The following is a 15136-nucleotide window of genomic DNA, read 5'->3' as shown; positions in this document are numbered from 1 at the left end:
GCAATACTTTCTGCAGGGTTGAATTGGTGGTTGCAAATTCCCCCAGTTCCTCTTTATCCTGGAAGCACCTTGTTTTTCCATCAATTTCCAGGGACAGTTGTGCAGGATATCTCAATCTTGGCTGGAGATTATTATCTTTCAAAGCTTGAATTATTTCCCCCCACGCTCTTCGTGATTTGATGGTTTGTGCAGAGAAATCTGCTGTAAATCTGATGGGTATTCCCTTGTAGGTGGTCTGTTTCTTGTCTCTTACAGCTTTTAATATTCTGTTCTTGTATTGAATTTCTGGAATTTTTATTATTATATGCCTGGGTGTTTCTCTGTTAGGGTTGTAGGTAGCTGGGGTCCTGTATGCCTCATACATCTGAGTATCTTTACCTTTTGCTAAATTAGGAAAATTCTCCTGGATTATTTCTGTGAGTAGCTTTTGTAGTTCACTTGTTTGTGTCCCTACTTCTTCTTTTATGTTCTTAATCTTTAAGTTATGGCTCCTCTTATCATCTTCTTGTCTTTGTATTGTTGCTGTTTGTTTCTTTGTTATTTTTAAGAAGTTTTTCATTTCATTCTCCCATATTACAAGTCTGCCCTCCAGTTCAGACAGTCTGTCCTTAGTTTCTTTCAAGCTGTTATGCCAGTCTTGGATAGACTTCTTAATTTCTTGATAGTCCCTTTGAACCTGCTTCACGTACTCTATGCTTTCTCTGTTTTCTCCATCAAACAATTCTCCCCTCTTTTTCTGTTCTTCCATTCCACCATCTGTTTTTTCCTGGGTGGTGCTTAGCATTTCTCTAACTATTCTGCATACTTCTAGCTTCAGGTCGTTGATAACTTCATTCCTGAATTGGTCTATGAGGCTCTCTATATGGCACTTAATGTCTATTGGTGCGGTGTCCGCTATTGCCTGTTTCTCAGAATTGGGGGCCGGGGAGCCTTTCTTGTTGCTTCCCTTCCCCATATTCTCTGTTCCTTATATATATGCAAGCTTACATAGGAGGCCCAGCTTCCCTGCCTGTCAGCCACAGCCCGATCAAATTGCGCTGGCTAGGTGTTCCCGCCCACCGCTGCGCACCAGGGAGTTACGGACTAGGCAGCCTACGTGGGAGTCAGTCGCTCCTCCGGGCCACCGTCAGGCTCTGGGATCTGGGTTAGGCCAGCCTACCAAGTCCGCCCGCAGCGTCACACAGACCAGGCACTTTTCACCAATCCCGTCTGAGAGGGGAATGTGTGGCTGGAGTCGCCACCGCGCCCTGCTCTTACAGGACTGCCCGAGCCCAGAAAGTCCTCCGCTGGAGTCAAACTGTGGTAGAGTGTCAGTTTCTCTCACTCACCTCGCCACAAGTCAGTGTACGCCTCCTTGTCTGTCCTGTTTTCGACTTCATTCGCAGACTCCCATTCCCAGAGCTTCTGCGCGTCTCTCCTTGCCGAGCCGCTGTGGAGGCAGCCAGCCGCCGAGCGGCGGGAAACCCAAATCGCGGTTTCCAATGGTGCGGGGTCCAGCCTCCACACCGAGTCTTTTCTGTTCCTATTTTAGCGCCAGGACTGCATTCCAAGTTGGTTTCTCTCAGCCCAGTTCGTTCCTGAGTCAGCAGAGCATATCTCTACCGGCTCATGTCTCCTTAGTCCGCATCATTCCTGACTTCTGAGCCGAGCCTTTCAGAGAGCCTCTGGTATTTGCTGTTATCTGTCTGCCATGTTCTCCCGGAACTGATAGTATATTATTATACTATCATACTATCATACTATTATACTATTATTATGATAGTATAAACATTTTTTTATGAACAAGATAATATAGTAGCCCTTGTTTGTTTTCTGTTATTTGATTCTGAATGCCCTGTAATACTTTCATCCTCTTGAGTGGTTTTATACTATTTTGTTATGTTTGATGCTATTGTATGTGAAAGTGTGCTCAGCCATTTCAAAGAAAGAGACATTATAGTAGGTACTGCTATATTGGGTTGTGTTGTGGTGAAATACTGGGTTGCTTAAATTGTTCTGTTCTGATCTGCTTTGTTATGTTCTCTTTTATCTTAATTTCTTTAAAAAAATTCAAAAATGAATTCATGCAATCAAAACTATGCAATTTGATGATTTTGGTATGTTTACAGAGTTATGAAGTCATTGTTATAGTCAACTACATTTTCAAGCTGTGTGTCATAGTGTGTGTCTATAATCTGAGCTGGGAGGGTGAGGCAGAAAGATTGCAAGTTCAAGCCCAACTTGGACAATTTAGCAAATTAGTGAGATCCTGTCTCAAAATAAAAGGTAAGAAAAGAACAGAATATGGGGCACCCCACAGGGAGGGCCAGAGCGTTGCAGCTGCGCAGCTCCAGCAGCTGCTGCTCTGCACAGCAGACCGGGGTGGGGGCCGGGGCGCTGCTGCTGCCTCCTGCCATGCACCAGGGTGGCCGGGGGACGCAGCCCCCCCGCGATCCCGACCCCGGATCCCCGGCGCTCCTCAGCCCCTTCGTGCAGGAGTTACATCTCTCCCGCCTCCAGCGGGTGAAGTTCTGCTTCCTGGGGATACTGCTGGCCCCCACCCGAGTGCTTCTGGCCTTTGTCATCTTTCTCCTCTGGCCCTTTGCCTGGCTACAAGTCGCAGGTCTTACCGAGGAGCAACTTCAGGAACCAGTTACAGGATGGAGGGAGACTGTGCCCCAATGGGTGCTGCACCTCAACCGCCCTCTCTTTTTCCTGCTGGGCTTCCTCCGGATCCGTGTTCGTGGCCAGCAGGCCTTGTGCCTTCAGGCTCCTGTCCCCGTTGCTGCCCCCCATTCTACTTTCTTCGACCCCATGGTTCTGCTGCCCTGTGACCTGCCCAAGGTTGTCTCTCGAGCCGAGAACCTTTCTGTGCCCATCATGGAGCCCTTCTTCGATTCAACCAAGCCATCTCGGTTCCTGGCATGACCCAGCTTCCCATAGAAGAGTGGTGGAGGAGGGCCACATCAGGAGGCAAGTGGCCCCAGGTACTATTCTTTCCCAAAGGCACGTGTTCTAACAAGAAGGCTCTGCTTAAATTCAAACCAGGAGCCTTCATTGCAGGGGGTGCCTGTCATCCGCTACCCCAAGAGTCTGGATACCACCAGCTGGGCATGAAGGGGCCCTGGAGTGCTCAAGGTGCTGTGGCTCACAGCTTCTCAGCCCTGTAGCATTGTGGATGTGGAGTTCCTCCCCGTGTATCAGCCCAGCCCTGAGGAGAGCAGGAACCCCACCCTGTATGCCAGCAATGTCCAGCGGATCATGGCACAGGCCCTAGGCAGTCCAGCCACTGAGTGTGAGTTTGTGGGCAGGTTGCCTGCCATTGTGGTTGGCCGGCTGAAGGTAGCTTTGGAGCCACAACTCTGGGAGCTGGGAAAGGTGCTTCAGAAGGCAGGCTTGTTACCTGGCTGTGTGGATGCTGAGGCAGAGACAGGCCAGAGTCCAATGATCAGCCAGAAGGAGTTTGCCAGGCAGCTACAGCTCTTGGACCCTCAGACCGTGGCTGGTGCCTTCAGTTACTTCCAGTAGGATGCCAGCAGTTTGGTGGACTTCCAAGATGTGGTACTTGTGCCAGCAGCTTTGGATGGAGGCAGGAGCCTGGAGGGTCTGACTCGCCTGGCCTTTGAGCTCTTTGCTGTAGAGCAGACAGAGGGACCTGGCCATCTGTTGTACCAAGATGGTGTCAGTGCCATCCTGCACCTGCTGCTGGGCTCGCCCCGCCCTGCTGCCACAACTCTGCATGCTGAGCTGTGCCAGCCAGGAGCCAGCCATGGCCTCTCCCTCTGTCAGTTCCAGAACTTCTCCCTCCACGACCCGCTCTATGGGAAGCTCTTCACACCTACCTGCACCCCCTCCACACTGCTCAAGGCACCTGCCAGGTGCCTTGTCCCCATGCAGCCCCCTGCTCTGGCCGACGGGACTGTGCAGGCTCCCAAGCAGAAGGGCGAACAAGCACCTCAGCCTCCCGCTCCTTCCGCCTCAGCTCGAATCCAGCCCCACAACTCAGGGCAGCGTCGGGAGCCCACCCTAGGCCTCAACCCCATTTTTGCTCCTGTTTGTTTTTGTTGTCATTATTTGTTCTTTTAAGTTGATTTTAATTTTTTGTTTGGTTGGGGTTTTTTTGGTAAGAAAATATGCTATATATAAATATAAATCTATATCTGTATTTTAAAAAAGCACAGAATGTGGCTCAGTGTGATGGGGCTGGGTTCAACCCTTGGTTCCACAAAAAGAATGATTTTTCTCACCCCTAAATGAAATGCTGTGCTTATTGTTTCATTTAGGGGTGAGGAAAAATTATTCTTGTTCCCCATTCCTGCCAAGCAGTCTGCCCCCTATTTTGTACATTTCTTGTAAATAGATGTATGATATGTAGTCTTTGAGGATTTTGTTTTACTTATCATAAAATTTTCAAGGATCATACATGACATGGTACATATCAATACTTCATTACTTTTTATTGCCAAGGAATGTCCCACTGTATAAATACATTATTTAGCTACTCATCAGTTGATGAATATTTAGTTAGTTTCAACTTTTGGACTATTTTGAATGCTTCTATGAACATTCATCTACATGATTTTGTGGGATATATGTTTTCATTTTTGTTGGGTACACACCTAGGAATTGCTGAATCATATGGTAACTGATTAATCTTGTGATGAACTGATAAACCATTTACCAAAGCAGTTGGGCCATTTTACAGTCCCATCAGTAGTGCATGACGGTTCAAATTATTCCACACCCCTGTTGACACTTGTTATTATCTGATTACAGTCATCCTAGTAGCTTTGAAGTGGATCTTGCAATTGTTTTCATTTATATTTCCTTAGTGATTTGTGCAGCTTTCATGTACTGATTACCATCTGTATATATTTGCAGAACAGTGTACTCAGATCCTTGGTGCATTTATTTGTTTGTTTTGTGTTTTGAGACAGGATCTCACTATGTAGTTTCGGCTGGCCTTGAACTCATAGTGATTTTCCTGCCTGAGTCTTCCAACTGCTGGTTTACAGACATGTGCCACACTACACCTGGCCAGATGTATAATCTTATAACTTGCAAATATTTTCTCCAATTTTATCGTGTCCATTGACACAATAAAAAAGGGTTTTCTTAGTATTTTAAATATATTTTTATTATCTCAATTTTTTCATTGTGTCCATTGACACAACAAAAAAAGGGTTTTTCTTAATATTTTAAATATATTTTTATGGGGCTGGGGATTTAGCTCAGCGGCATAAGCACCTGCCTTGCAAGCAGGCAGTTGTGAGTTCAATCCCTGGTACCGATAAAAATGAAAAACAACAACTACAACAATATATATATATATATATATATCTATATATATATATATATGTATTTTTTATTATTTTACATTTTAATCGAGATTTTTTTCTTTTCTTGTTTCCATCCTTCTGTCATCCCTTTGTTCCTTCATTCCTTCTTTCCTTTGTTCCTTCCTTCCATTTTCTCCTTCTTTTCTTTTTTTCTGTAATGCTGGGACTCAAACAGTGCTAGGCAAGTTCTCTGACAAGTGCTCTAACATTCCCTACCCCAAACAGATACTTAAAAAGGGAAAATTTCAGACAGAATTAATGATGCAAGGGGCTGGGGATTTAGCTCAGTGGCATAAGCGCCTGCCTTGCAAGCGTGTGGTTGTGAGTTCGATCCCTGGTACCGATTAAAAAAAAAAAAAAAACAAAGAATTAATGATGTGATAAATTTACCTGTGCACCCATCTTCAATAATTTACCATTCTTGTTTTATCTGTCTTCTCTCTCTGCAGTACTTCTATTTTGCCTATTGCTTTTTACCTAAAATTATTTTGGAATTTTAAAGTTAGTATTATTTTAAGTTGAGAAATCATAATTATATATATTTATGGGTCACATTGTGATGTTGTGATATATATGATATAAAAATATTAAATCAAACTAACATAACTATCACTTCAGCTACCATTTTTATAGGAAATGTTTAAATTTACTCTGAATTTTTTTTTTTTTTTTTTTTTTGTCTTTTTGAGATAGTGTCTCACTATGCAGTTCAGACTTGTCTTGAATGTAGCTCAGGCTGGCCTCAAATTTGCAGTAATTCTCCTGTCTCAGGATCCCTAGTGGTAGGATTACAGATATGCACCACCATGTTCAGCTTCTCTTAATTATTTGGAGATGTAAAATATATTATTATGAGATACTATTGTATATCTCATCTTGCTGTGCAATCTCAACTTAGTGAAGCCAATCTTACGTCATTTCTCATACATTTGTATATCTTGTGTTCTATTTGTTTTCTCTAGTAAAACCCTGACTAATACAATATCCAAAAAATGCTTACTCAGATTTTGTGTGCTCCTGGGCAGGGCCGTTGGAAGGGTATTGATTGGATTATGGGGTTTATAGATGACTTGCTCTTAGGAGGTGGGTCTAGTTGGAAGAGATGGATTACTCTGGGCATGACCTGGAAGGGTGCATCTTCCCCCTGGCTCCTCCCCTGATTTTCTGTTTCCTGTCTACCATGAGGTGAGTTGCTCTTATTTTCTCAGGCCCTTCTGCCATGCTGTCCTGCCTTGAAGCCAATGGGTGATAGACTGAAAATTCTACAAACTGTGAGCCTAAATAAACATTTCCTTTAATTTGCAAGTGTGTGGTATTTTATTTAGTCATGAAGAAAGTGACCAAGACAAGGACTAATGGGCATTACCTAAAGATCTTCAATAAAGAACAGTGGATCTATGAGAGTTGATGTGACTTTGCCCTTGAGGAGGTGGTGATGGGTGATATTAGATAAGGCCATTCTTTAGAATTCATGTGCAGAGGAAGAAGGTAGATAGGTGTTAGGAAGCAAAGATAAGGACTCTATCAGACACCCAATAGGATGATAACTCTGTTACTGTGGAGAATGGCTTCTCCTTTTTAATACACTGGCTTGCAGTGGTGGGACTCCTAGCAACAGCTCTTTGATCACTTTAATTGGTTCTGAGGTGGCCACTTGACTCAACGTTGGCTAAAGCCCCTTTCTTAGACTCTTCCACTATTTCATCGATTTAGTAATGGATGTTTGACTCAAGCTTGGGTTTCTGTGCTGAAGAGAGGGAGGGAAGAAGGTGGGAGAGAAAGAAAGAATGATCAATCTTTTTCCAAACCAGTAAAAAGCAAAGTGATCTGAAGTGATCATTTTCCATCTTGTGGCCTGAGGAGGGGAAGGAGCTGGTGTGTAGCAAGAGAGAAGAGCAAAGAAAACAGTCAGTGTGAACAGAAATGGACACAGAGAGACTGACTGTATCCAGCTTCCTTCTGGGTCCCTGTCTTTCCTGCCCTGGTTCTAAGATCCAGTTCTTACAATCATAAAATTTTTCCTTCTCTACCATTTTCTGTTGTCTTTTCTGTCTCTCTTTGTGCTTTTGGAGCTCAGCACAATACCAAACATCAGTAGCTGTTCTGTTAATGTTTAATGACCTGACCTGAACATAAATAAATTGAAAAGCAAGAAAGAATCCCATCATTAAGTGAATAAAACCATTTTCTTTTCTCCCTAGACTAATGTTTGTCAACACTTTCATCATTTTTACTTAACTGCAGTCCCAGGACAGACCCAGTTTTTTATGCTATCTTTCTTCAATAATGAATTATAAACATATTTCCCTGAAGTTCATGGTCTTCCAGATTTGCAATTATCATTGTTGCTTCAATAATGGGAAAAGATAAACTTAGAAAGTATTTATGCTGAATATTTCATGAGGCACACAGAGATGGGATTGCTCTGGGTGTAGCAGGTCTCCAGCTCTTCCCTCACCTGCTGCATCATCAGCCTGGCAAAGCTGCACCCTGCTCACATCCAACTCTGCTTTTCCTCCTGTATGTTCCTGCAGTGCTGAGCATGGCACGAGGGAAAACGTAACCACATGGCTGGCCTCACCTTTGCTTCCTGCGCCCTCTGGACAGACCCACAAGGCTGTCCAGCAGCCATTCCATTTTCTCTTGATCTATACACTGTCTTGTTTTCCTGTGTTATCACCATCAACACCAAACTCTGGAGACATTGTCATCCCAGCCTCTGTCCCAGCTGGTGGCCTTGCATCAGCCACGACACGCTGTGAGGTAAGAAGCAAGGAGGAGAGATGTTACAAGGCCCTCACCATCTAGTCTACCTCCTACTTGTTCTCCTATTACTATGAATATACTGAATGGGCAGCTATTTAAGTCCAGCCCCATTTCCACCCGCTTCCACCAGCTCAAGGACTTTGCTCTAGCAGTTCTCTGAGTTCCCACCACGTCTACCTCTCCTATCATTACTTTATTGCTTTTTTACTCCTCTTTTCATTGACTGCAAAAGGCTGTTAGTTCTTTCCTCAGTGGTCCACCTACACACATGTACACGCTCACAGAAATACAACCAAGACACTTTTCTTGGCCTACTTCACTTTCCATCTGTGGCTCCATTTCTTTTCTTTCTTTCTTTCCATCTTTCTTTCCTTTTTTTTTTTTTGTGGTACTCTGCATTGAACTCACTACTTCACACTTCCCCACACTTGCTTATGCTGCTGAGCTAAATGCCTAGTCCCTCCCCTTTTGATTTTGAGTTAGGGTCTTGCTGGCCTTGAACTCACTATGTAACCCAGGCTGGCCTCAAACTTACAATCCTCCCACCTCAGCCTCCCAAGTGCTGGGCTAACATGTATGTGCCATTGTGCACAGCTGTAGTTCCATTCCTTATCCTCCTTTTCAGGCAAACTTCCTGAGACCAGTGGTTTTTAAACTGTGGTACAGCGTCAGCAGGATTCCTTGGGAATTTCAGATAGGCTGCTCATTGATTCTCCCTCCAATTCTACTGAATCAAAAGTTCTGGGGAAGAGGTCGGGCAAACTGAGCTATAGCAAGCCCTCCGGGTGCTTGTGTTAAATTCTGAATGTAGAGAATCAGCACTCAGATGGAGTTGTTGACTCTAATTTCTGTCCTTTATTCTCTTTTTAAATATTTTCTTAACATGTATGTGTTGCACACGTTAAGGAGGTTCAGTTTGATATTTCTACACATGCAAATAGCATGCACTGCTCAAATCCTCTCTCCCTTTATCCACACTGATAACTAAGTTCTATATTAGGTCTCCTCATTCCATAGGAACTGCTTCAGGGGGTGAAAGTTACATATAAACAAGACAGGATGGCAAGAATTAACCCTGTGGTACTGAATTAAAGTCAGAGATCTCAGTGTGAACCTCTGGTTATCTGAATAAATATATGGACAAACACAGACACAGAGTTCCAGAAAACATTATAGCTGTGTGTATATATACATGCATGTACTACTCAGCTTTGTCTGCTGAGAGGGCTCTGCAGCAATGACATCCCAGGCACAGAGAGTACATCCAGTCTCCAGAAGTTGGTTTCTTTTTTATTTTTTAAAATCCTGTTATTTTTTAAAATTATTTTTTCCTTAATTAAAAAAACAAAATAAATAAATAAAAAGGAGATTGAGATAAAAGAGGACATAACAACACAACAGCACAGGTCAGAACAAAACAATTTAAGCAATGTAGTGTTTCACCACAAGATAACCCGACATAACAGTAGTTCCATAGTGTCTCCTTCCTTGAAATATCTGAGTATAACTTTGTATACTATAGCATCAACCATATCAAGACAGTGTGAAACCATTCAAGAGAAAGTATTACAGGGTATTTAGAACCAACTAACAGAAAATGAACAATGGTTTCTAAGTTATCTCCTTGTCTATAAAAATTTTTGTTTGTGCTATCACATATAATAAAATCCAGTAAGATACAACATGATAACACTGATGGAGACAGAAGAATAAAAGTTTGATGGGACTTCAAAACAAGATGATATTAAATGAGCACTAGCTATTTATGATGTCTTGTTTTCTTCAAAATAGCTGTTCATACCATCACAGACAACAAAATCAAATGGCCCAGAATAAAACCATTCCAATTAATGAATGAAAACATTATAAGGCTTCAAAGCAATATAATGAGGAATCATGATTACCACATACTTTTATGTATTCTTATCATTTCTTACACTAGGGAAACTATTCAGTATTTATACATGTGAGTTTGATTGATTTCACTTAAGAGTATGGTCTCAAGCTGCGCCCATTTATTTACAAATATCTCAATGTGATCATTCTTTATAGCTGAGTAGTACTCTATTGTATAAAAATACCACAACTTTTTTATCCATTCCTCAGTTGATGGACACTTAGGTTGTTTCCAAGATCTGGCTATTACAAATTGTGCTGCTATAAACATAGGTGCACATATATCACTGTTGTATGATACTTTCAGTTCTTCTGGGAATATGCCTAGAAGTGGAATAGCTGGAATAAATGGGACTTCCAATCCCAGCTTTTTGAGAAATCTCCAGACTGACCTCCACAATGGTTGTACCAGTCTACACTCTCATCAACAGTGCAGGAGAGTTCATTTTCCCCACAGCCTCTCCAGCATTTGTTGTTGGTTTTCTTGATCCTGGTCATTCTTTCAGGAGTGAGATGGAATCTCAGTGTGGTTTTAATTTGCATTTCTCTAATGACCAATGATGATGAACATTGTTTCATGTATTTATTTGCCAATTGTATTTCTTCATCTGAGAATTGTGTACTCATCTCAGATGCCCATTTTTGGATTGGATCTTTGTATTTTGGGGGTCTGATTTTTTAAATTCTTTGTATGTTTTAGACAGAAGTCCTTTGCCTGAGGGATAGTTCACTAAGATTTTTTTCCCAGTTTGTGGGTTTTCTTTTCACTATGCTGGAGAGTTCTTTTGACATGCAGAAACTTTTTAATAAGAGGTGGTCCCAGTTATTGACTCTAGGAAGTATTTCCCATGCGATTTGATTCCTGTTAATGAATTCTCTACCTACTCCTATGTCTTCAAGGTTTTTACCCAACTTATCTTCCAATAGATTTATTGTTTCTGTTTTAATATTCAGAACTTTGATCCATTTAGATTTTTTTTAGTACATGGTGATAGGCATGGGTCTAGTTTTAGTTTTCGGCATATGGAAAGCCAATTTTTTCAACACTATTTATTAAAGAGACTGACCTTCTTCCAGTGAACATATTTGGCCCCTTTATCAAAGATAAGGTGGTTAAGTGTGTTTGTGGTCGTGGTTGTTTTTTTCTAATCTATTCCATTGATCTTCAGCTCTGTTTTGATTCCAGTACCATGTTGATTTTACTACAGTTGCTTTATAGTATAACTTCAAGTTGGGGATTGTGATGCCTCCTGCCTTGCCTTTGCTGCTTAGAATTGTCTTTGCTATTCCAGGTCTCTTCTCACTCCAGATGAATTTTAGGAGTGATTTCTCTAGATCTATGAAGTATGTTGATGGTATTTTTATTTAGATTGCATTGAATCTGTATAACAGTTTTGAGAGAATGGCCATTTTCACAATATTTATTCTTCCTATCCATGAGCAAGGGATGTCTTTCCACTATCTAAGATTCTCCTCAATTTCTTTTTTCAGTGTATTATAATTTTCCCTGTATAGGTCTTTCACTTCTTTCATGACAGTAATTCCTAAATATTTCATTTTTTTGCTTGCTAGTGTGAAGGGTGTGGTTTCTCTTATTTCTCTGTCCGTGATTTTGTTGTTAGTGTATAGGAATGTTTTTGATTTTTGAATGCTGAATTTATTTATTAAATCTAAGAGTCTTTCAATGGAGTTTTGGGGGTCTTCTATGTAGAGTATCATGTTACCTGAAAATAATAATTTAACTTCTTATTTTCCTATCTGTCTTAGTTACTTTTTACTCATTGCTGAGACAAAATACCTGAAGCCCAAAGTTGGGAATGGAAAGGTTTATTTCTTACAGTTTTTGGAGGTTTCAGTCCACACTCAGTTGGCTCCACGGCAGGTGGGCATGGCTGGGCCACAGTTCATGGCAGCTGCAAACAGCAAGCAGGAACCAGCAAAGAGCAAGACACACCTTCTTCCTGCCATTACATCACATCTTGGCTCCACCCCTTTGTGCGTGGAGCACTGACACCATCAATCCAGGCACTAGACAATGAACCATCAGAAATGCACAATGCAAACTCATGAGGCCTGGGAGCCACAGACATAAACCATGACATTCCACCCCTGGCCCCCGGGACTCATGTAAATCCGTTATACAAAAGACATTTAGTCCACCTCCAAGAGTTGCCAAAGTCCTAACAGCTTCAGCATTGCTGAATGATCCAAGTCCCAAGTCTCCTCCAAGATCTATGGCAAACTCTTAACTGTAACCCCCTGTACTAATGAAACAAGGTTAAACATTTCTGAAATGCAAAGGCACAAGATAAACATTACTATTCCAAAAGTTACAAACAGTGGAATACAAAGCATTGGAAACAAAGCAAGTCCAATATCCAGCAGGGCAAACATTAAGTCCTAGAGTTCCATGCTCAGCATCTGAAGCAAACTGGTTGCAAGCTCCAAAAGGCTTGGGTGATTTCACTCCCACCGCACTTCCAGTGATTTCAACTCCTGCAGCTTTTCTTTTTTTTTTTTTTTTTTTTTTTTTTGTCTTTTTCCTTTTTATAGGTACTGGGGATCAAACTCACGACTGCCTGCTTGCAAGGCAGATGCTTATGCCGCTGAGCTATATCCCCAGCCCCTCTCCTGCAGCTTTTCTCTTAAATCTTCTCTGCTCGCTTTTTGGAGCTTTCCTTGGATCATCCACATTCCTGGGTTTTCAAACTTTTGGGGTCTCCACTGCACCTTTGGCTTTAGCTTTACATCTTCACAAATTGCCCTCTCAGGGGCACACTGCTTGGCCTCCCAGGCCCTTTGCAAACGAGGTGGTAGCTGTCTTATCCTCAGAATTCATGCATTTTCCTTGCACCTCAAATCAGCACCTTTTGGAGGCTGTCAGCTGAAGTGGTAGCCAGGCTTTTCTCTCTCTTGGCTGTAGGGGTCAGTTGCCTGTATTGCAGGCCTCTGTTTACCTGATTGTGAGAAAGAGCTTCTCTATGTTGCTGCCATTCTGGAACCTCATGTGGCCTCTGTTGCCATTTTGGAACCTGGTGCTCTGCAGCTTTCTCCTTTGAGCAAATTCTTTTACCTTTGCAGTGAGGCTGCAAAGGGTGGGCACCGGCTTCCTGGGGGTGCCCCAGGGCCATCTTTCTTCTCTCTGTTTCTCCTCAGGAATCAAAATCTCAACTCTGAGTTTACAATCCACAGCCTTCCTGGAATTTTCCTTCTGGCCAAACTCACAGTATTGCAAATTATCCTGCTGGACTCTTTGCTCTTGATTTGCAACATAAAGCTGGTTGAAAGCCCCCAACAATAGCCATGCCACAGCCTCAATGTTCGATTGCTTTTTAATTTCTTTTTCAAGATTAGTCAGTCCATTTCCTTTTGTCTCAGTCTCAGGCAAAGTCTCTGGGCAGGAGGAAAATGCAGACAAACTTCCTGCCAAGCCATAACACACATCATGTGGAGTCCAACATCCAATGCAGTGCTTCTTCCCAGCAGAAACCTCCCAAGCCTGGTCTTTAACATCAGCCTTTCTATCATCAGCCTTCTGGTCTCCTGAGCTCTGACCAGAATCTCCTCTACAGAACAGCCTAAGCTGCTGCAGCTCTATGCATCCAGGCGACATGTCCGAACCTTTCTGAACTCTGCCCACGAGCCATTTCCAAAGCCTCTCAAAAAACATGGTCAGGTATAGTCACAGCAAACGACCCCAATCCTCAGTACCAAATTCTGTCTTAGTTACTTTTTACTCATTGCTGAGACAAAATACCTGAAGCCCAAAGTTGGGAAAGGAAAGGTTTATTTCTTGTTTTTGGAGGTTTCAGTTCACACTCAGTTGGCTCCATGGCAGGTGGGCATGGCTGGGCCGCAGTTCATGGCAGCTGCAAACTGCAAGCAGGAACCAGCAAGAGCAAGACACACTTTCATCTTGCCATTACATCACATCCTGGCTCCACCCCTTTGTGGGTGGAGCACTGACACCATCAATCCAAGCACTAGATAATGAACCATCAGAAATGCACAATGCAAACTCATGAGGCCTGGGAGCCACAGACATAAACCATGACACTATCTTTACCCCTTTTATTTCTCTCTCTTGTCTAATTGTTCTGGCTAATATTTCCAGTACTATATTAAATAGGAGTGTTGATAAGGGACATTCTTGTTTTGTGCCTGATTTTAAAGTAAAGGCCTTCCATTTTTGGCCATTTAGTATGATACTGGCTGTTGGTTTGCCATAGATGGCCTTTATTATATTGAGGTAAAGACCATCTATTCCAGTTTTCTGTAAGGTTCATATCATAAATGAATGTTCGACCTTATCAAAAGCTTTTTCTACATCTATAGAAATGTTCATGTGATTCTTACTTTTGGCTTTATTGATATAGTGGATTACATTTATTGATTTACCTATGTTGAACCATCCTTGCACGCCTGGGATGAATCCCACTTCGTCATGGTATATAATCTTCTTGATGATTTTCTGTGTCCTATTTGCCAATATTTTATTGAGGATTTTTGCATCTGTGTTCATCAGGGAGATTGGTCTGTAGTTTTCTTTTTTAGTTGGGTCTTTCTCCAGTTTTGGTACTAGAGTAATATTTGCTTCCAGGAATGACTTAGGAAGGATTGCTTCCCTTTCAATTTCATTGAAGAGTTTGAGGAGTGTCAGCCTTAGGTCTTCTTTGTATTTCTTGTAGAAATCTGCAGTGAATCTGTCTGGGCCTGGCCTCTTCTTTGTAGGTAAAGACTTAATTACATTTTCAATTTCATTAATAGAAATTGGGTTATTCAGCACTTTTATATATTCTTTACCTAGCTTTGGTACTTCATATGTTTCTAGGAACCTATCTATTTCTTCTGTGTTATCAAATCTATGAGAGTAGATGTTTTCTAAATAGGTGTTGAGGATCTTCTGTATTTCTACGGAGTCTGTAGTGATTTCACCTTTTGCATTCCTTATTGCATGAATTTGGCTAGGGGCTTATCCATTTTATTTATTCTTTATTTATTTATTCTTTCAAAGAACCAACTCTTTGATTCATTGATTCTTTGGATTGTGTTCTTAGTTTCTATTGCATTAATTTCTGCCCTGATTTTTATAATTTTCTCACTTCTTTTGGCTTTGAGCTTGACTTGCTCTTCTTTGTCTAGATGTTTGAGGTGTA

The 15136-nt window shown here is 41.9% G+C and overlaps 1 pseudogene; it reads left to right on the top strand.

Annotated features, from left to right (window-relative positions):
* The first annotated feature begins 2283 nt into the window (after window positions 1–2283).
* LOC100730488 (lysophospholipid acyltransferase LPCAT4-like) overlaps window positions 2284–15136 on the top strand; it is a 47969-nt pseudogene continuing 35116 nt past the window's right edge.

The sequence above is a fragment of the Cavia porcellus genome, unplaced genomic scaffold (genome assembly GCF_034190915.1).
Source record: "Cavia porcellus strain 051 isolate PalLab524CR breed Dunkin Hartley unplaced genomic scaffold, mCavPor4.1 scaffold_2, whole genome shotgun sequence".
Classification (NCBI taxonomy): Eukaryota; Metazoa; Chordata; class Mammalia; order Rodentia; family Caviidae; genus Cavia; species Cavia porcellus.
Note: the sequence above shows the minus strand (reverse complement) of the source record. Positions and strands in the feature narration are given on the sequence as shown.